Raw genomic sequence first — 17823 nt, 5'->3', positions numbered from 1 at the left:
CTGTGTGGTGTAGTATATAGAGGATCTGTCAGCTCTCCTGTGTGGTGTAGTATATAGAGGATGTGTCAGCTCTCCTGTGTGGTGTAGTATATAGAGGATGTGTCAGCTCTCCTGTGTGGTGAAGTATATAGAGGATCTATCAGCTCTCCTGTGTGGTGTAGTATATAGAGGATCTGTCAGCTCTCCTGTGTGGTGTAATATATAGAGGATCTATCAGCTCTCCTGTGTGGTGTAGTATACAGATGATCTGTCGGCTCTCCTGTGTGGTGTAGTATATAGAGCATCTGTCAGCTCTCCTGTATTGTGTAGTATAAAGTGGATCTGTCAGCTCTCCTGTGTGGTGTAGTATATAGAGGATCTGTCAGCTCTCCTGTGTGGTGTAGTATATAGAGGATGTGTCAGCTCTCCTGTGTGGTGTAGTATATAGAGGATCTGTCAGATCTCCTGTGTGGTGTAGTATATAGAGTATCTGTCAGCTCTCCTGTGTGGTGTAGTATATAGAGGATCTGTCAGCTCTCCTGTGTGGTGTAGTATATAGAGGATCTGTCAGCTCTACTGTGTGGTGTAATATATAGAGGATCTGTCAGCTCTCCTGTGTGGTGTAGTATATAGAGGATCTGACATTTCTCCTTTGTGGTGTAGTATATAGTGGATCTGTCAGCTCTCCTGTGTGGTGTAGTATATAGAGGATCTGTCATCTCTACTGTGTGCTGTAGTATATAGAGTATCTGTTGGCTCTCCTGTGTGATGTAATATATAGATGATCTATTAGCTCTCCTGTGTGGTGTAGTATATAGAGTATCTGCCCGCTCTCCTGTGTGGTGTAGTATATTGAGGATCTGTCAGCTCTCCTGTGTGGTGTAGTATATAGTGGATCTGTCGGCTCTCCCGTGTAATGTAGTGTATAGAGGATCTGTCAGCTCTCCTGTGTGGTGTAGTATATAGAGGATCTGTCAGCTCTCCTGTGTGGTGTAGTATATAGAGGATCTGTCAGCTCTCCTGTGTGGTGTAGTATATACAGGATCTATCAGCTCTCCTGTGTGGTGTAGTATATACAGGATCTATCAGCTATCCTGTGTGGTTTAGTGTATAGAGGATCTGTCAGCTCTCCTGTGTGGCATAGTATATAGAGGATCTGTCAGCTCTCTTGTGTGGTGTAGTATATACAGGATCTATCAGCTCTCCTGTGTGGTGTAGTATATAGAGGATCTGTCAGCTCTCCTGTGTGGTGTAGTATATAGAGGATCTGTCAGCTCTCCTGTGTGGTGTAGTATATAGAGGATCTGTCAGCTCTCCTGTGTGGTGTAGTATATAGTGTATCTGTCGACTCTAGTGTGGTGCAATATATAGAGGATCTGCCAGCTCTCCTATGTGGTGTAGTGTATAGAGGATCTGTCGGCTCTACTGTGTGGTGTAATATATAGATGATCTGTCAGCTCTCCTGTGTGGTGTAGTATATAGAGGATCTGTCAGCTCTCCTGTGTGGTGTAATATATAGAGGATCTGTCAGCTCTCCTGTGTGGTGTAGTTTATAGAGTATCTGTCAGCTCTCCTGTGTGGTGTAGTATATAGAGGATCTGTCAGCTTTCCTGTGTGGTGTAGTATATAGAGGATCTGTCAGCTCTCCTGTGTGGTGTAGTATATTGAGGATCTGTCAGCTCTCCTGTGTGGTGTAGTACATAGAGGATCTGTCAGCTCTCCTGTGTGATGTAGTATATAGAGGATCTGTCAGTTCTCCTGTGTGATGTAGTATATAGAGGATCTGTCAGCTCTCCTGTGTGGTGTAGTATATAGAGGATCTGTCAGCTCCCCTGTGTGGTGTAGTATATAGAGGATCTGTCAGCTCTCCTGTGTGATGTAGTATATAGAGGATCTGTCAGTTCTCCTGTGTGATGTAGTATATAGAGGATCTGTCAGCTCTCCTGTGTGGTGTAGTATATAGAGGATCTGTCAGCTCTCCTGTGTGGTGTAGTGTATAGAGGACCTGTCAGCTCTCCTGTGTGGTGTAGTATATAGAGGATCTGTCAGCTCTCCTGTGTGGTGTAGTATATAGAGGATCTATCAGCTCTCCTGTGTGGTGTAGTATATAGAGGATCTGTCAGCTCTCCTGTGTGGTGTAATATATAGAGGATCTATCAGCTCTCCTGTGTGGTGTAGTATACAGATGATCTGTCGGCTCTCCTGTGTGGTGTAGTATATAGAGCATCTGTCAGCTCTCCTGTATTGTGTAGTATAAAGTGGATCTGTCAGCTCTCCTGTGTGGTGTAGTATATAGAGGATCTGTCAGCTCTCCTGTGTGGTGTAGTATATAGAGGATGTGTCAGCTCTCCTGTGTGGTGTAGTATATAGAGGATCTGTCAGATCTCCTGTGTGGTGTAGTATATAGAGTATCTGTCAGCTCTCCTGTGTGGTGTAGTATATAGAGGATCTGTCAGCTCTCCTGTGTGGTGTAGTATATAGAGGATCTGTCAGCTCTACTGTGTGGTGTAATATATAGAGGATCTGTCAGCTCTCCTGTGTGGTGTAGTATATAGAGGATCTGACAGTTCTCCTTTGTGGTGTAGTAGATAGTGGATCTGTCAGCTCTCCTGTATGGTGCAGTATATAGAGGATCTGTCATCTCTACTGTGTGCTGTAGTATATAGAGTATCTGTTGGCTCTCCTGTGTAGTGTAGTTTATTGAGGATCTGTCAGCTCTCCTGTGTGGTGTAATATATAGAGTATCTGTCAGCTCTCCTGTGTGGTGTAGTATATAGAGGATATGTCAGCTCTCCTGTGTGGTGTAGTATATAGAGGATGTGTCAGCTCTCCTGCGTGGTGTAGTATATAGAGGATCTGTCAGCTCTCCTGTGTGGTGTAGTATATAGAGGATCTGTCAGCTCTCCTGTGTGGTGTAGTATATAGAGGATCTGTCAGCTCTCCTGTGTGGTGTAATATATAGAGGATCTGTCAGCTCTCCTGTGTGGTGTAGTATATAGAGGATATGACAGTTCTCCTTTGTGGTGTAGTATATAGTGGATCTGTCAGCTCTCCTGTGTGGTGTAGTATATAGAGGATCTGTCAGCTCTCCTGTATGGTGTAGTATATAGAGGATCTGTCATCTCTACTGTGTGGTGTAGTATACATAGGATCTGTCATCTCTCCTGTGTGGTGTAGTATATAGAGGATCTGTCTGCTCTCCTGTGTGGTGTAGTATATAGAGGATCTGTCAGCTGTCCTGTCTGGTGTAGTATATAGTGGATCTGTCGGTTCTCCTGTGTGGTGTAATATATAGAGGATCTGCCAGCTCTCCTATGTGGTGTAGTGTGTAGAGGATCTGTCGGCTCTCCTGTGTGGTGTAGTATATAGAGGATCTGTCAGCTCTCCTGTGTGGTGTAGTATATAGAGGATCTGTCAGCTCTCCTGTGTGGTGTAGTATATACAGGATCTGTCGGCTCTCCTGTGTGGTGTAGTATATAGAGGTTCTGTCAGTTCTCCTGTGTGTTGTAGTTTATAGAGGATCTGTCAGCTTTCCTGCGTGGTGTAGTATATAGATGATCTGTCAGCTCTCCTGTGTGGTGTAGTATATAGTGGATCTGTCAGCTCTCCTGTGTGGTGTAATATATAGATGATCTGTCAGCTCTCCTGTGTGGTGTAGTATATAGAGTATCTGCCCGCTCTCCTGTGTGGTGTAGTATATAGAGGATCTGTCAGCTCTCCGTTGTGGTGTACTATATAGTGGATCTGTCAGCTCTCCTGTGTGGTGTAGTATATAGAGGATCTGTCAGCTCTCCTGTGTGCTGTAGTATATAGAGGATCTGTAAGCTCTCCTGTGTGGTGTAGTATATAGAGGATCTGTCAGCTCTCCTGTGTGGTGTATTATATAGAGGATCTGTCAGCTCTCCTGTGTGGTGTAGTATTTAGAGGATCTGTCAGCTCTCCTGTGTGGTGTAGTATATAGAGGATCTGTCAGCTCTCCTGTGTGGTGTAATATAGAGGATCTGTCAGCTCTCCTGTGTGGTGTAGTATATAGAGGATCTGACAGTTCTCCTTTGTGGTGTAGTATATAGAGGATCTGACATTTCTCCTTTGTGGTGTAGTATATAGTGGATCTGTCAGCTCTCCTGTGTGGTGTAGTATATAGAGGATCTGTCATCTCTACTGTGTGCTGTAGTATATAGAGTATCTGTTGGCTCTCCTGTGTGATGTAATATATAGATGATCTATTAGCTCTCCTGTGTGGTGTAGTATATAGAGTATCTGCCCGCTCTCCTGTGTGGTGTAGTATATTGAGGATCTGTCAGCTCTCCTGTGTGGTGTAGTATATAGTGGATCTGTCGGCTCTCCCGTGTAATGTAGTGTATAGAGGATCTGTCAGCTCTCCTGTGTGGTGTAGTATATAGAGGATCTGTCAGCTCTCCTGTGTGGTGTAGTATATAGAGGATCTGTCAGCTCTCCTGTGTGGTGTAGTATATACAGGATCTATCAGCTCTCCTGTGTGGTGTAGTATATACAGGATCTATCAGCTATCCTGTGTGGTTTAGTGTATAGAGGATCTGTCAGCTCTCCTGTGTGGCATAGTATATAGAGGATCTGTCAGCTCTCTTGTGTGGTGTAGTATATACAGGATCTATCAGCTCTCCTGTGTGGTGTAGTATATAGAGGATCTGTCAGCTCTCCTGTGTGGTGTAGTATATAGAGGATCTGTCAGCTCTCCTGTGTGGTGTAGTATATAGAGGATCTGTCAGCTCTCCTGTGTGGTGTAGTATATAGTGTATCTGTCGACTCTAGTGTGGTGCAATATATAGAGGATCTGCCAGCTCTCCTATGTGGTGTAGTGTATAGAGGATCTGTCGGCTCTACTGTGTGGTGTAATATATAGATGATCTGTCAGCTCTCCTGTGTGGTGTAGTATATAGAGGATCTGTCAGCTCTCCTGTGTGGTGTAGGATATAGAGGATGTGTCAGCTCTCCTGTGTGGTGTAGTATATAGAGGATCTGTCAGCTTTCCTGTGTGGTGTAGTATATAGAGGATCTGTCAGCTCTCCTGTGTGGTGTAGTATATTGAGGATCTGTCAGCTCTCCTGTGTGGTGTAGTACATAGAGGATCTGTCAGCTCTCCTGTGTGATGTAGTATATAGAGGATCTGTCAGTTCTCCTGTGTGATGTAGTATATAGAGGATCTGTCAGCTCTCCTGTGTGGTGTAGTATATAGAGGATCTGTCAGCTCCCCTGTGTGGTGTAGTATATAGAGGATCTGTCAGCTCTCCTGTGTGATTTAGTATATAGAGGATCTGTCAGTTCTCCTGTGTGATGTAGTATATAGAGGATCTGTCAGCTCTCCTGTGTGGTGTAGTATACAGAGGATCTGTCAGCTCTCCTGTGTGGTGTAGTGTATAGAGGACCTGTCAGCTCTCCTGTGTGGTGTAGTATATAGAGGATCTGTCAGCTCTCCTGTGTGGTGTAGTATATAGAGGATCTATCAGCTCTCCTGTGTGGTGTAGAATATAGAGGATCTGTCAGCTCTCCTGTGTGGTGTAATATATAGAGGATCTATCAGCTCTCCTGTGTGGTGTAGTATACAGATGATCTGTCGGCTCTCCTGTGTGGTGTAGTATATAGAGCATCTGTCAGCTCTCCTGTATTGTGTAGTATAAAGTGGATCTGTCAGCTCTCCTGTGTGGTGTAGTATATAGAGGATCTGTCAGCTCTCCTGTGTGGTGTAGTATATAGAGGATGTGTCAGCTCTCCTGTGTGGTGTAGTATATAGAGGATCTGTCAGATCTCCTGTGTGGTGTAGTATATAGAGTATCTGTCAGCTCTCCTGTGTGGTGTAGTATATAGAGGATCTGTCAGCTCTCCTGTGTGGTGTAGTATATAGAGGATCTGTCAGCTCTACTGTGTGGTGTAATATATAGAGGATCTGTCAGCTCTCCTGTGTGGTGTAGTATATAGAGGATCTGACAGTTCTCCTTTGTGGTGTAGTAGATAGTGGATCTGTCAGCTCTCCTGTATGGTGCAGTATATAGAGGATCTGTCATCTCTACTGTGTGCTGTAGTATATAGAGTATCTGTTGGCTCTCCTGTGTAGTGTAGTTTATTGAGGATCTGTCAGCTCTCCTGTGTGGTGTAATATATAGAGTATCTGTCAGCTCTCCTGTGTGGTGTAGTATATAGAGGATATGTCAGCTCTCCTGTGTGGTGTAGTATATAGAGGATGTGTCAGCTCTCCTGCGTGGTGTAGTATATAGAGGATCTGTCAGCTCTCCTGTGTGGTGTAGTATATAGAGGATCTGTCAGCTCTCCTGTGTAGTGTAGTATATAGAGGATCTGTCAGCTCTCCTGTGTGGTGTAATATATAGAGGATCTGTCAGCTCTCCTGTGTGGTGTAGTATATAGAGGATATGACAGTTCTCCTTTGTGGTGTAGTATATAGTGGATCTGTCAGCTCTCCTGTGTGGTGTAGTATATAGAGGATCTGTCAGCTCTCCTGTATGGTGTAGTATATAGAGGATCTGTCATCTCTACTGTGTGGTGTAGTATACATAGGATCTGTCATCTCTCCTGTGTGGTGTAGTATATAGAGGATCTGTCTGCTCTCCTGTGTGGTGTAGTATATAGAGGATCTGTCAGCTGTCCTGTGTGGTGTAGTATATAGTGGATCTGTCGGTTCTCCTGTGTGGTGTAATATATAGAGGATCTGCCAGCTCTCCTATGTGGTTTAGTGTGTAGAGGATCTGTCGGCTCTCCTGTGTGGTGTAGTATATAGAGGATCTGTCAGCTCTCCTGTGTGGTGTAGTATATAGAGGATCTGTCAGCTCTCCTGTGTGGTGTAGTATATACAGGATCTGTCGGCTCTCCTGTGTGGTGTAGTATATAGAGGTTCTGTCAGTTCTCCTGTGTGTTGTAGTTTATAGAGGATCTGTCAGCTCTCCTGCGTGGTGTAGTATATAGATGATCTGTCAGCTCTCCTGTGTGGTGTAGTATATAGTGGATCTGTCAGCTCTCCTGTGTGGTGTAATATATAGATGATCTGTCAGCTCTCCTGTGTGGTGTAGTATATAGAGTATCTGCCCGCTCTCCTGTGTGGTGTAGTATATAGAGGATCTGTCAGCTCTCCGTTGTGGTGTACTATATAGTGGATCTGTCAGCTCTCCTGTGTGGTGTAGTATATAGAGGATCTGTCAGCTCTCCTGTGTGCTGTAGTATATAGAGGATCTGTAAGCTCTCCTGTGTGGTGTAGTATATAGAGGATCTGTCAGCTCTCCTGTGTGGTGTATTATATAGAGGATCTGTCAGCTCTCCTGTGTGGTGTAGTATTTAGAGGATCTGTCAGCTCTCCTGTGTGGTGTAGTATATAGAGGATCTGTCAGCTCTCCTGTGTGGTGTAATATAGAGGATCTGTCAGCTCTCCTGTGTGGTGTAGTATATAGAGGATCTGACAGTTCTCCTTTGTGGTGTAGTATATAGAGGATCTGACATTTCTCCTTTGTGGTGTAGTATATAGTGGATCTGTCAGCTCTCCTGTGTGGTGTAGTATATAGAGGATCTGTCATCTCTACTGTGTGCTGTAGTATATAGAGTATCTGTTGGCTCTCCTGTGTGATGTAATATATAGATGATCTATTAGCTCTCCTGTGTGGTGTAGTATATAGAGTATCTGCCCGCTCTCCTGTGTGGTGTAGTATATTGAGGATCTGTCAGCTCTCCTGTGTGGTGTAGTATATAGTGGATCTGTCGGCTCTCCCGTGTAATGTAGTGTATAGAGGATCTGTCAGCTCTCCTGTGTGGTGTAGTATATAGAGGATCTGTCAGCTCTCCTGTGTGGTGTAGTATATAGAGGATCTGTCAGCTCTCCTGTGTGGTGTAGTATATACAGGATCTATCAGCTCTCCTGTGTGGTGTAGTATATACAGGATCTATCAGCTATCCTGTGTGGTTTAGTGTATAGAGGATCTGTCAGCTCTCCTGTGTGGCATAGTATATAGAGGATCTGTCAGCTCTCTTGTGTGGTGTAGTATATACAGGATCTATCAGCTCTCCTGTGTGGTGTAGTATATAGAGGATCTGTCAGCTCTCCTGTGTGGTGTAGTATATAGAGGATCTGTCAGCTCTCCTGTGTGGTGTAGTATATAGAGGATCTGTCAGCTCTCCTGTGTGGTGTAGTATATAGTGTATCTGTCGACTCTAGTGTGGTGCAATATATAGAGGATCTGCCAGCTCTCCTATGTGGTGTAGTGTATAGAGGATCTGTCGGCTCTACTGTGTGGTGTAATATATAGATGATCTGTCAGCTCTCCTGTGTGGTGTAGTATATAGAGGATCTGTCAGCTCTCCTGTGTGGTGTAATATATAGAGGATCTGTCAGCTCTCCTGTGTGGTGTAGTTTATAGAGTATCTGTCAGCTCTCCTGTGTGGTGTAGTATATAGAGGATCTGTCAGCTTTCCTGTGTGGTGTAGTATATAGAGGATCTGTCAGCTCTCCTGTGTGGTGTAGTATATTGAGGATCTGTCAGCTCTCCTGTGTGGTGTAGTACATAGAGGATCTGTCAGCTCTCCTGTGTGATGTAGTATATAGAGGATCTGTCAGTTCTCCTGTGTGATGTAGTATATAGAGGATCTGTCAGCTCTCCTGTGTGGTGTAGTATATAGAGGATCTGTCAGCTCCCCTGTGTGGTGTAGTATATAGAGGATCTGTCAGCTCTCCTGTGTGATGTAGTATATAGAGGATCTGTCAGTTCTCCTGTGTGATGTAGTATATAGAGGATCTGTCAGCTCTCCTGTGTGGTGTAGTATATAGAGGATCTGTCAGCTCTCCTGTGTGGTGTAGTGTATAGAGGACCTGTCAGCTCTCCTGTGTGGTGTAGTATATAGAGGATCTGTCAGCTCTCCTGTGTGGTGTAGTATATAGAGGATCTGTCACCTCTCCTGTCTGGTGTAGTATATAGAGGATCTGTCAGCTCTCCTGTGTGGTGTAGTATATAGAGGATCTGTCAGCTCTCCTGTGTGGTGTAGTATATAGAGGATCTGTCAGCTCTCCTGTGTGATGTAGTATATTGAGGATCTGTCAGCTCTCCTATGTGATGTAGCATATAGAGGATCTGTCAGCTTTCCTGTGTGGTATAGTGTATAGATGATCTGTCAGCTCTCCTGTGTGGTGTAGTATATAGAGGATCTGTCAGCTCTCCTGTGTGGTGTAGTATATAGAGGATCTGTCACCTCTCCTGTCTGGTGTAGTATATAGAGGATCTGTCAGCTCTCCTGTGTGGTGTAGTATATAGAGGATCTGTCAGCTCTCCTGTGTGGTGTAGTATATAGAGGATCTGTCAGCTCTCCTGTGTGATGTAATACATAGAGGATCTGTCAGCTCTCCTATGTGATGTAGTATATAGTGGATCCGTCAGCTTTCCTGTGTGGTGTAGTATATAGAGGATCTCTCGGCTCTCCTGTGTGGTGTAGTATACGGATGATCTGTCAGCTCTCCTGTGTGGTGTAGTATATAGTGGATCTGTCAGCTCTCCTGTGTGGTGTAGTATATAGAGGATCTCTCAGCTCTCCTGTGTGGTGTAGTATATAGTGGATCTCTCAGCTCTCCTGTGTGGTGTAGTATATAGATGATCTGTCAGCTCTCCTGTGTGGTGTAGTATATAGTGGATCTGTCAGCTCTCCTGTGTTGTGTAGTATATAGTGGATCTGTCAGCTCTCCTGTGTTGTGTATTATATAGAGGATCTGTCAGCTCTCCTGTGTGGTGTAGTATATAGTGGATCTGTCAGCTCTCCTGTGTTGTGTAGTATATAGAGGATCTGTCAGCTCTCCTGTGTGGTGTAGTATATAGTCGATCTGTCAGCTCTCCTGTGTTGTGTAGTATATGGAGGATCTGTCAGCTCTCCTGTATGGTGTAGTATGTAGAGGATCTCTCGGCTCTCCTGTGTGGTGTAGTATATAGTGGATCTGTCAGCTCTCCTGTGTTGTGTAGTATATAGTGGATCTGTCAGCTCTCCTGTGTTGTGTAGTATATAGAGGATCTGTCAGCTCTCCTGTGTGGTGTAGTATATAGTGGATCTGTCAGCTCTCCTGTGTGGTGTAGTATATAGAGGATCTGTCAGCTCTCCTGTGTGGTGTAGTATATAGAGGATCTGTCAGCTCTCCTGTGTGGTGTAGTACATAGAGGATCTGTCTGCTCTCCTGTGTGGTGTAGTATATAGATGATCTGTTGACTCTCCTGTGTGGGTAGTATATAGAGGATCTGTCAGCTCTCCTGTGTGGTGTAGTATATAGAGGATCTGTCAGCTCTCCTGTGTAGTGTAGTATATAGAGGATCTGTCAGCTCTCTTGTGTGGTGTAGTGTATAAAGGATGTGTCCTGTGTGGTGTAGTATATAGAGGATCTGTCCTGTGTGGTGTAGTATATAGAGGCTCTGTCAGCTCTCCTGTGTGGTGTAGTATATAGAGGATCTGTCAGCTCTCCTGTGTGGTGTAGTATATAGAGGATCTGTCAGCTCTCCTGTGTGGTGTAGTATATAGAGGATCTGTCAGCTCTCCTGAGTGGTGTAGTATATAGAGGATCTCTCAGCTCTTCTGTGTGGTGTAGTATATAGAGGATCTCTCGGCTCTCCTGTGTGGTGTAGTATATAGAGGATCTGTCACCTCTCCTGTCTGGTGTAGTATATAGAGGATCTGTCAGCTCTCCTGTGTGGTGTAGTATATAGAGGATCTGTCAGCTCTCCTGTGTGGTGTAGTATATAGAGGATCTGTCAGCTCTCCTGTGTGATGTAGTACATAGAGGATCTGTCAGCTCTCCTATGTGATGTAGTATATAGTGGATCTGTCAGCTTTCCTGTGTGGTGTAGTATATAGAGGATCTCTCGGCTCTCCTGTGTGGTGTAGTATACGGATGATCTGTCAGCTCTCCTGTGTGGTGTAGTATATAGTGGATCTGTCAGCTCTCCTGTGTGGTGTAGTATATAGAGGATCTCTCAGCTCTACTGTGTGGTGTAGTATATAGTGGATCTCTCAGCTCTCCTGTGTGGTGTAGTATATAGATGATCTGTCAGCTCTCCTGTGTGGTGTAGTATATAGAGGATCTCTCAGCTCTACTGTGTGGTGTAGTATATAGTGGATCTCTCAGCTCTCCTGTGTGGTGCAGTATATAGTGGATCTGTCAGCTCTCCTGTGTTGTGTAGTATATAGTGGATCTGTCAGCTCTCCTGTGTTGTGTAGTATATAGAGGATCTGTCAGCTCTCCTGTGTGGTGTAGTATATAGTGGATCTGTCAGCTCTCCTGTGTTGTGTAGTATATAGAGGATCTGTCAGCTCTCCTGTGTGGTGTAGTATATAGTCGATCTGTCAGCTCTCCTGTGTTGTGTAGTATATAGAGGATCTGTCAGCTCTCCTGTATGGTGTAGTATGTAGAGAATCTCTCGGCTCTCCTGTGTGGTGTAGTATATAGTGGATCTGTCAGCTCTCCTGTGTTGTGTAGTATATAGTGGATCTGTCAGCTCTCCTGTGTTGTGTAGTATATAGAGGATCTGTCAGCTCTCCTGTGTGGTGTAGTATATAGTGGATCTGTCAGCTCTCCTGTGTGGTGTAGTATATAGAGGATCTGTCAGCTCTCCTGTGTGGTGTAGTATATAGAGGATCTGTCAGCTCTCCTGTGTGGTGTAGTACATAGAGGATCTGTCTGCTCTCCTGTGTGGTGTAGTATATAGACGATCTGTCGGCTCTCCTATGTGGTGTAGTATATAGAGGATCTGTCAGCTCTCCTGTGTGGTGTAGTATATAGAGGATCTGTCAGCTCTCCTGTGTAGTGTAGTATATAGAGGATCTGTCAGCTCTCCTGTGTGGTGTAGTGTATAGAGGATGTGTCCTGTGTGGTGTAGTATATAGAGGATCTGTCCTGTGTGGTGTAGTATATAGAGGATCTGTCAGCTCTCCTGTGTGGTGTAGTATATAGAGGATCTGTCAGCTCTCCTGCGTGGTGTAGTATATAGAGGATCTGTCAGCTCTCCTGTGTGGTGTAGTATATAGAGGATCTGTCAGCTCTCCTGTGTGGTGTAGTATATAGAGGATCTGTCAGCTCTCCTGAGTGGTGTAGTATATAGAGGATCTCTCAGCTCTTCTGTGTGGTGTAGTATATAGAGGATCTGTCAGCTCTCCTGTGTGGTGTAGTATATAGAGGATCTGTCAGCTCTCCTGTGTGGTGTAGTATATAGAGGATCTGTCAGCTCTCCTGAGTGGTGTAGTATATAGAGGATCTCTCAGCTCTTCTGTGTGGTGTAGTATTTAGAGGATCTGTCAGCTCTCCTGTGTGGTGTATTACATAGAGGATCTGTCAGCTCTCCTGTGTGGTGTAGTATATAGAGGATCTGTCAGCTCTCCTGTGTGTTGTAGTATATAGAGGATCTGTCAGCTCTCCTGTGTGGTGTAGTACATAGAGGATCTGTCAGCTCTCCTGTGTGGTGTAGTATATAGTGGATCTGTCAGCTCTCCTGTATTGTGTAGTATATAGAGGATGTGTCAGCTCTCCTGTGTGGTGTAGTATATAGAGGATCTGTCGGCTCTCCTGTGTGGTGTAGTATATAGAGGATGTGTCAGCTCTCCTGTGTGGTGTAGTGTATAGAGGATCTGTCAGCTCTCCTGTGTGGTGTAGTATATGGAGGATCTGTCAGCTCTCCTGTGTGGTGTAGTATATAGAGGATGTGTCAGCTCTCCTGTGTGGTGTAGTATATAGAGGATCTGTCAGCTCTCCTGTGTGGTGCAGTATATAGAGGATGTGTCAGCTCTCCTGTGTGGTGTAGTATATAGAGGATCTGTCGGCTCTCCTGTGTGGTGTAGTATATAGAGGATTTGTCAGCTCTCCTGTGTGGTGTAGTATATAGAGGATCTGTCAGCTCTCCTGTATTGTGTAGTATATAGAGGATGTGTCAGCTCTCCTGTATTGTGTAGTATATAGAGGATGTGTCAACTCTCCTGTGTGGTGTAGTATATAGAGGATCTGTCCTGTGTGGTGTAGTATATAGAGGATCTGTCGGCTCTCCTGTGTGGTGTAGTATATAGAGGATCTGTCAGCTCTGCTGTGTGGTGTAGTATATAGAGGATCTGTCAGCTCTCCTGTGTGGTGTAGTATATAGAGGATCTGTCAGCTCTCCTGTGTGGTGTAGTATATAGAGGATCTGTCGGCTTTCCTGTGTGGTGTAGTATATAGAGGATCTGTCAGCTCTCCTGTGTGGTGTAGTATATAGAGGATCTGTCAGCTCTCCTGTGTGGTGTAGTATATAGAGGATCTGTCAGCTCTCCTATGTGGTGTAGTATATAGAGGATGTGTCAGCTCTCCTGTGTAGTGTAGTATATAGTGGATCTGTCAGCTCTCCTGTGTGGTGTAGTATATAGAGGATCTGTCGGCTCTCCTGTGTGGTGTAGTATATAGAGGATCTGTCAGCTCTCCTATGTGGTGTAGTATATAGAGGATGTGTCAGCTCTCCTGTGTAGTGTAGTATATAGTGGATCTGTCAGCTCTCCTGTGTAGTGTAGTATATAGTGGATCTGTCAGCTCTCCTGTGTGGTGTAGTATATAGTGGATCTGTCAGCTCTCCTGTGTGGTGTAGTATATAGAGGATCTGTCAGCTCTCCTGTGTGATGTAGTATATAGAGGATGTGTCAGCTCTCCTGTGTGGTGTAGTATATAGAGGATGTGTCAGCTCTCCTGTGTGGTGTAGTATATAGAGGATCTGTCCTGTGTGGTGTAGTATATAGAGGATCTGTCAGCTCTCCTGTATTGTGTAGTATATAGAGGATCTGTCAGCTCTCCTGTGTGGTGTAGTATATAGAGGATCTGTCGGCTCTCCTGTGTGGTGTAGTATATAGAGGATGTGTCAGCTCTCCTGTGTGGTGTAGTATATAGAGGATGTGTCAGCTCTCCTGTGTGGTGTAGTATATAGAGGATCTGTCAGCTCTCCTTTGTGGTGTAGTATATAGAGGATCTGTCCTGTGTGGTGTAGTATATAGAGGATCTGTCAGCTCTCCTGTATTGTGTAGTATATAGAGGATGTGTCAGCTCTCCTGTATTGTGTAGTGTATAGAGGATCTGTCAGCTCTCCTGTGTGGTGTAGTATATAGAGGATGTGTCAGCTCTCCTGTGTGGTGTAGTATATAGAGGATCTGTCCTGTGTGGTGTAGTATATAGAGGATCTGTCGGCTCTCCTGTGTGGTGTAGTATATAGAGGATCTGTCAGCTCTCCTGTGTGGTGTAGTATATAGAGGATCTGTCAGCTCTCCTGTGTGGTGTAGTATATAGTGGATCTGTCAGCTCTCCTGTATTGTGTAGTATATAGAGGATGTGTCAGCTCTCCTGTGTGGTGTAGTATATAGAGGATCTGTCAGCTCTCCTGTGTGGTGTAATATATAGAGGATCTGTCAGCTCTCCTGTATTGTGTAGTATATAGAGGATGTGTCAGCTCTCCTGTGTGGTGTAGTATATAGAGGATCTGTCAGCTCTCCTGTGTGGTGTAGTATATAGTGGATCTGTCAGCTCTTCTGTGTGATGTAGTATATAGAGTATCTGTCGGCTCTCCTGTGTGGTGTAGTATATAGAGGATCTGTCAGCTCTCCTGTGTGGTGTAGTATATAGAGGATCTGTCAGCTCTCCTGTGTGGTGTAGTATATAGAGGATCTGTCAGCTCTCCTGTGTGGTGTAGTATATAGAGGATCTGTCAGCTCTCCTGTGTGATGTAGTATATAGAGGATCTGTCCTGTGTGGTGTAGTATATAGAGGATCTGTCAGCTCTCCTCTGTGGTGTAGTATATAGAGGATGTGTCAGCTCTCCTGTGTGGTGTAGTATATAGAGGATGTGTCAGCTCTTCTGTGTAATGTAGTATATAGAGGATCTGTCAGCTCTCCTGTGTGGTGTAGTATATAGAGGATGTGTCAGCTCTCCTGTGTGGTGTAGTATATAGAGGATCTGTCAGCTCTCCTGTGTGGTGTAGTATATAGAGGATCTGTCCTGTGTGGTGTAGTATATAGAGGATCTGTCAGCTCTCCTCTGTGGTGTAGTATATAGAGGATGTGTCAGCTCTCCTGTATTGTGTAGTATATAGAGGATCTGTCAGCTCTCCTGTGTGGTGTAGTATATAGAGGATCTGTCAGCTCTCCTGTATTGTGTAGTATATAGAGGATCTGTCAGCTCTCCTGTGTGGTGTAGTATATAGAGGATCTGTCAGCTCTCCTGTGTGGTGTAGTATATAGAGGATCTGTCAGCTCTCCTGTGTGGTGTAGTATATAGAGGATCTGTCGGCTCTCCTGTGTGGTGTAGTATATAGAGGATCTGTCAGCTCTCCTGTATTGTGTAGTATATAGAGGATGTGTCTGCTCTCCTGTGTGGTGTAGTATATAGAGGATCTGTCAGCTCTCCTGTATTGTGTAGTATATAGAGGATCTGTCAGCTCTCCTGTGTGGTGTAGTATATAGAGGATCTGTCGGCTCTCCTGTGTGGTGTAGTATGACTCGCCCAGGGGGAATATGGGTGACTCGGTACCCGGGCCTTTACCTTCTTCGGATGTCACGGGCCCGTACCCTGGGGTCACTCTTTAAAAAAAAAGGGTTTGTTAACAGTTTTGTCTCGTGACGCCACCTGTGGTTCCCGGTAATGAGTACCGGCGCTGCTGCAGACCTCTGAAGCAGATGTTAGGGCAGCTGGGTTGGCATGGCTCTCCACAGGCAGAGCACAGCTCCAGGGCAGTGTAGATGCAGATGGTGATGCTGGGCGTTGTAGTGCAGGAGCGATAGCGTTGTAGAAATAACTGACAGAAACAGTGGGGTGCAGTCATCCGAGTTTACTCACAGTTCTTTAGCTTCCTCAGGTGCACTGTACAGGTGTCAGCCTCCCATGTCGCGCTGCGTTTACCAGGCAGGGGCTCAGCACTCTCCCACGTACTTCAAGAGCACTTAACGGGACCCCCTTTCTGTATGTTCCTTTCTTAGCTGACTTCCCGCGGTGGGTCTTCTCCCTCCTGCCATGCGCCCCGCCACACAAAGTGCCGATCTGTTACCTTGAGATCCCTCTGGGCAACTTGAAGTTCCCGGACCTTGCTTGGTGCCCTTCACGGCGGCTTAGGTGAGGTTGTGGCAACTGCACAATGAAAGTTTTCCAGCCGAGACCTGAAGTAACTCGGCTAGTCCAGGGACCGGTTCCCTTCTTGCAGCCTGATCCCTCTGACACCTGGCAGATTCGGGCGTACGGGTGCCGTCCTGCACTCACCGTACCCCCTGGGATCCCTTAAGTTACTGGAGCCTTCCTCCCTAGCTCCCACTCCTCTCTCCTTCTTGGGCATGACAGGCTGAGCCTGCCTGCCGAGCAGAGCTCCTGCAGAGCCCCTGCTCCTCTCACTTCTCCTCACTGAATCCACCCCTACACATGGTGATGTGACGCTCTCAGCCCTGCCCTGGGAAGATGGGGGTACTCGGAGTCGGGTCAGATGTTGAGAACGGGGGTGCAGTCGTGGCCTGGACCCGTTCCTTGCCCAGGGCCGTCACATTGAAAATGATGCTAGGGCTTTCCGGGTTGAGTGGTAATTGTCGACTACGCCACCTGTGGTGTCTGGTGATGCGCCACCAGCGCAACTACAGTCCGCTGAGGCCTGGAGTCATGGCGGCTAAAGTTCCCGCCGCTCCCTACAGGCGGAGCGCGGCCTCAGGGCCGGTAAAGCAGGATAAAGGGGGGGTAGTAGTGCGGCAGTAGGGACGCGGCGTCGCACGGAATGGCGCGTAATGAACAGTCCGGAGGCCATAGGGATGAATTTCCAAGGCTTTACTCACATTAGAGATGGCAGAAGTAAGGCGACTCCCTGCTCCCCACGGAGTCCTGCGGTCACCAGGGACCGGGGTCCGACAACCTCCGAGCAAGTCCAGCATTCAATCGGGACCCCGCACCTGAGTGTTCCTGAACTACAGACCGTATCCTCTCCTGTCTGTGTGTGTGTAGATAGGCCGGATCTCCCTCTGAACTCCTCTCAGAACAAGGGCACGGGTGGCAGCTCTGCTCCTTCCGATACCCGATGGGATCCTCTGGGCCTACCGGGCTTTACCAACCAGGACATGGAGTAGCAAGGTCGGGTGTCGGGGGCCGGTACCCCTCTTGCAGCTGGACTCCCTCTGAATATATCAGGTGGTGAGGACAGGTGGCGTACACTGCTCCATCTGCATCCTCCCCGGGATCCATTTGCTGTGGAGCTACACTCTTTAGCTCCGGGCCTTCTTGGTCGTGGTCCTTGACCGGGTTGAGACATTCCTCGTCTGCAACCTGCCCCTCGTTCCAAGGCTGGGGTATGAGGGCTGTGTCTCCATCCACTGTAGGTTCACACATGATCCACGTTCAGGGTGGGAGATCACAATACCTCACAGTAATTAACAGCACAAAGACCAAAACCAAAGATGGCTTTTTATTAAATATGAAATTTAAAGTGTCACTAAATTGTAAGTCCTCCACCCTCACCCACTAACTGGTTCCCCTCACTCTTGGTTCCCCAGTCTCCCTGTAACCAGGAGGGCAGCAACTGGTGCATACTAGCCCCCTCTGGTGGAGAAATGTGGTGTTGGATGCAAAGGTTGAGTCCCGACCATCACGCTGTTCTTACCTCGGAGGAGGAACACTACACTCCATTACAGAAGTGCAGCATCCCTGTGGCGGTCGAACCTTCAGGGGCGCCACAGTTCTACAGTGGGATGAGCTACATAATGAAGTTTCTCTTAAGGGGCACTTGGAAGGGAAGATGTCCTTATCACCCCGGTCAGTAAAATCTTTATAGTGGTGGCAGGATGAGCCTAACCTATCTCGAGGGGTTCCCTGGGTA

The sequence above is a fragment of the Phyllobates terribilis genome, unplaced genomic scaffold (assembly GCF_046119375.1).
Source record: "Phyllobates terribilis strain yellow unplaced genomic scaffold, ASM4611937v1 Scaffold_346__1_contigs__length_2005123, whole genome shotgun sequence".
Taxonomy (NCBI): Eukaryota; Metazoa; Chordata; class Amphibia; order Anura; family Dendrobatidae; genus Phyllobates; species Phyllobates terribilis.
Note: the sequence above shows the minus strand (reverse complement) of the source record.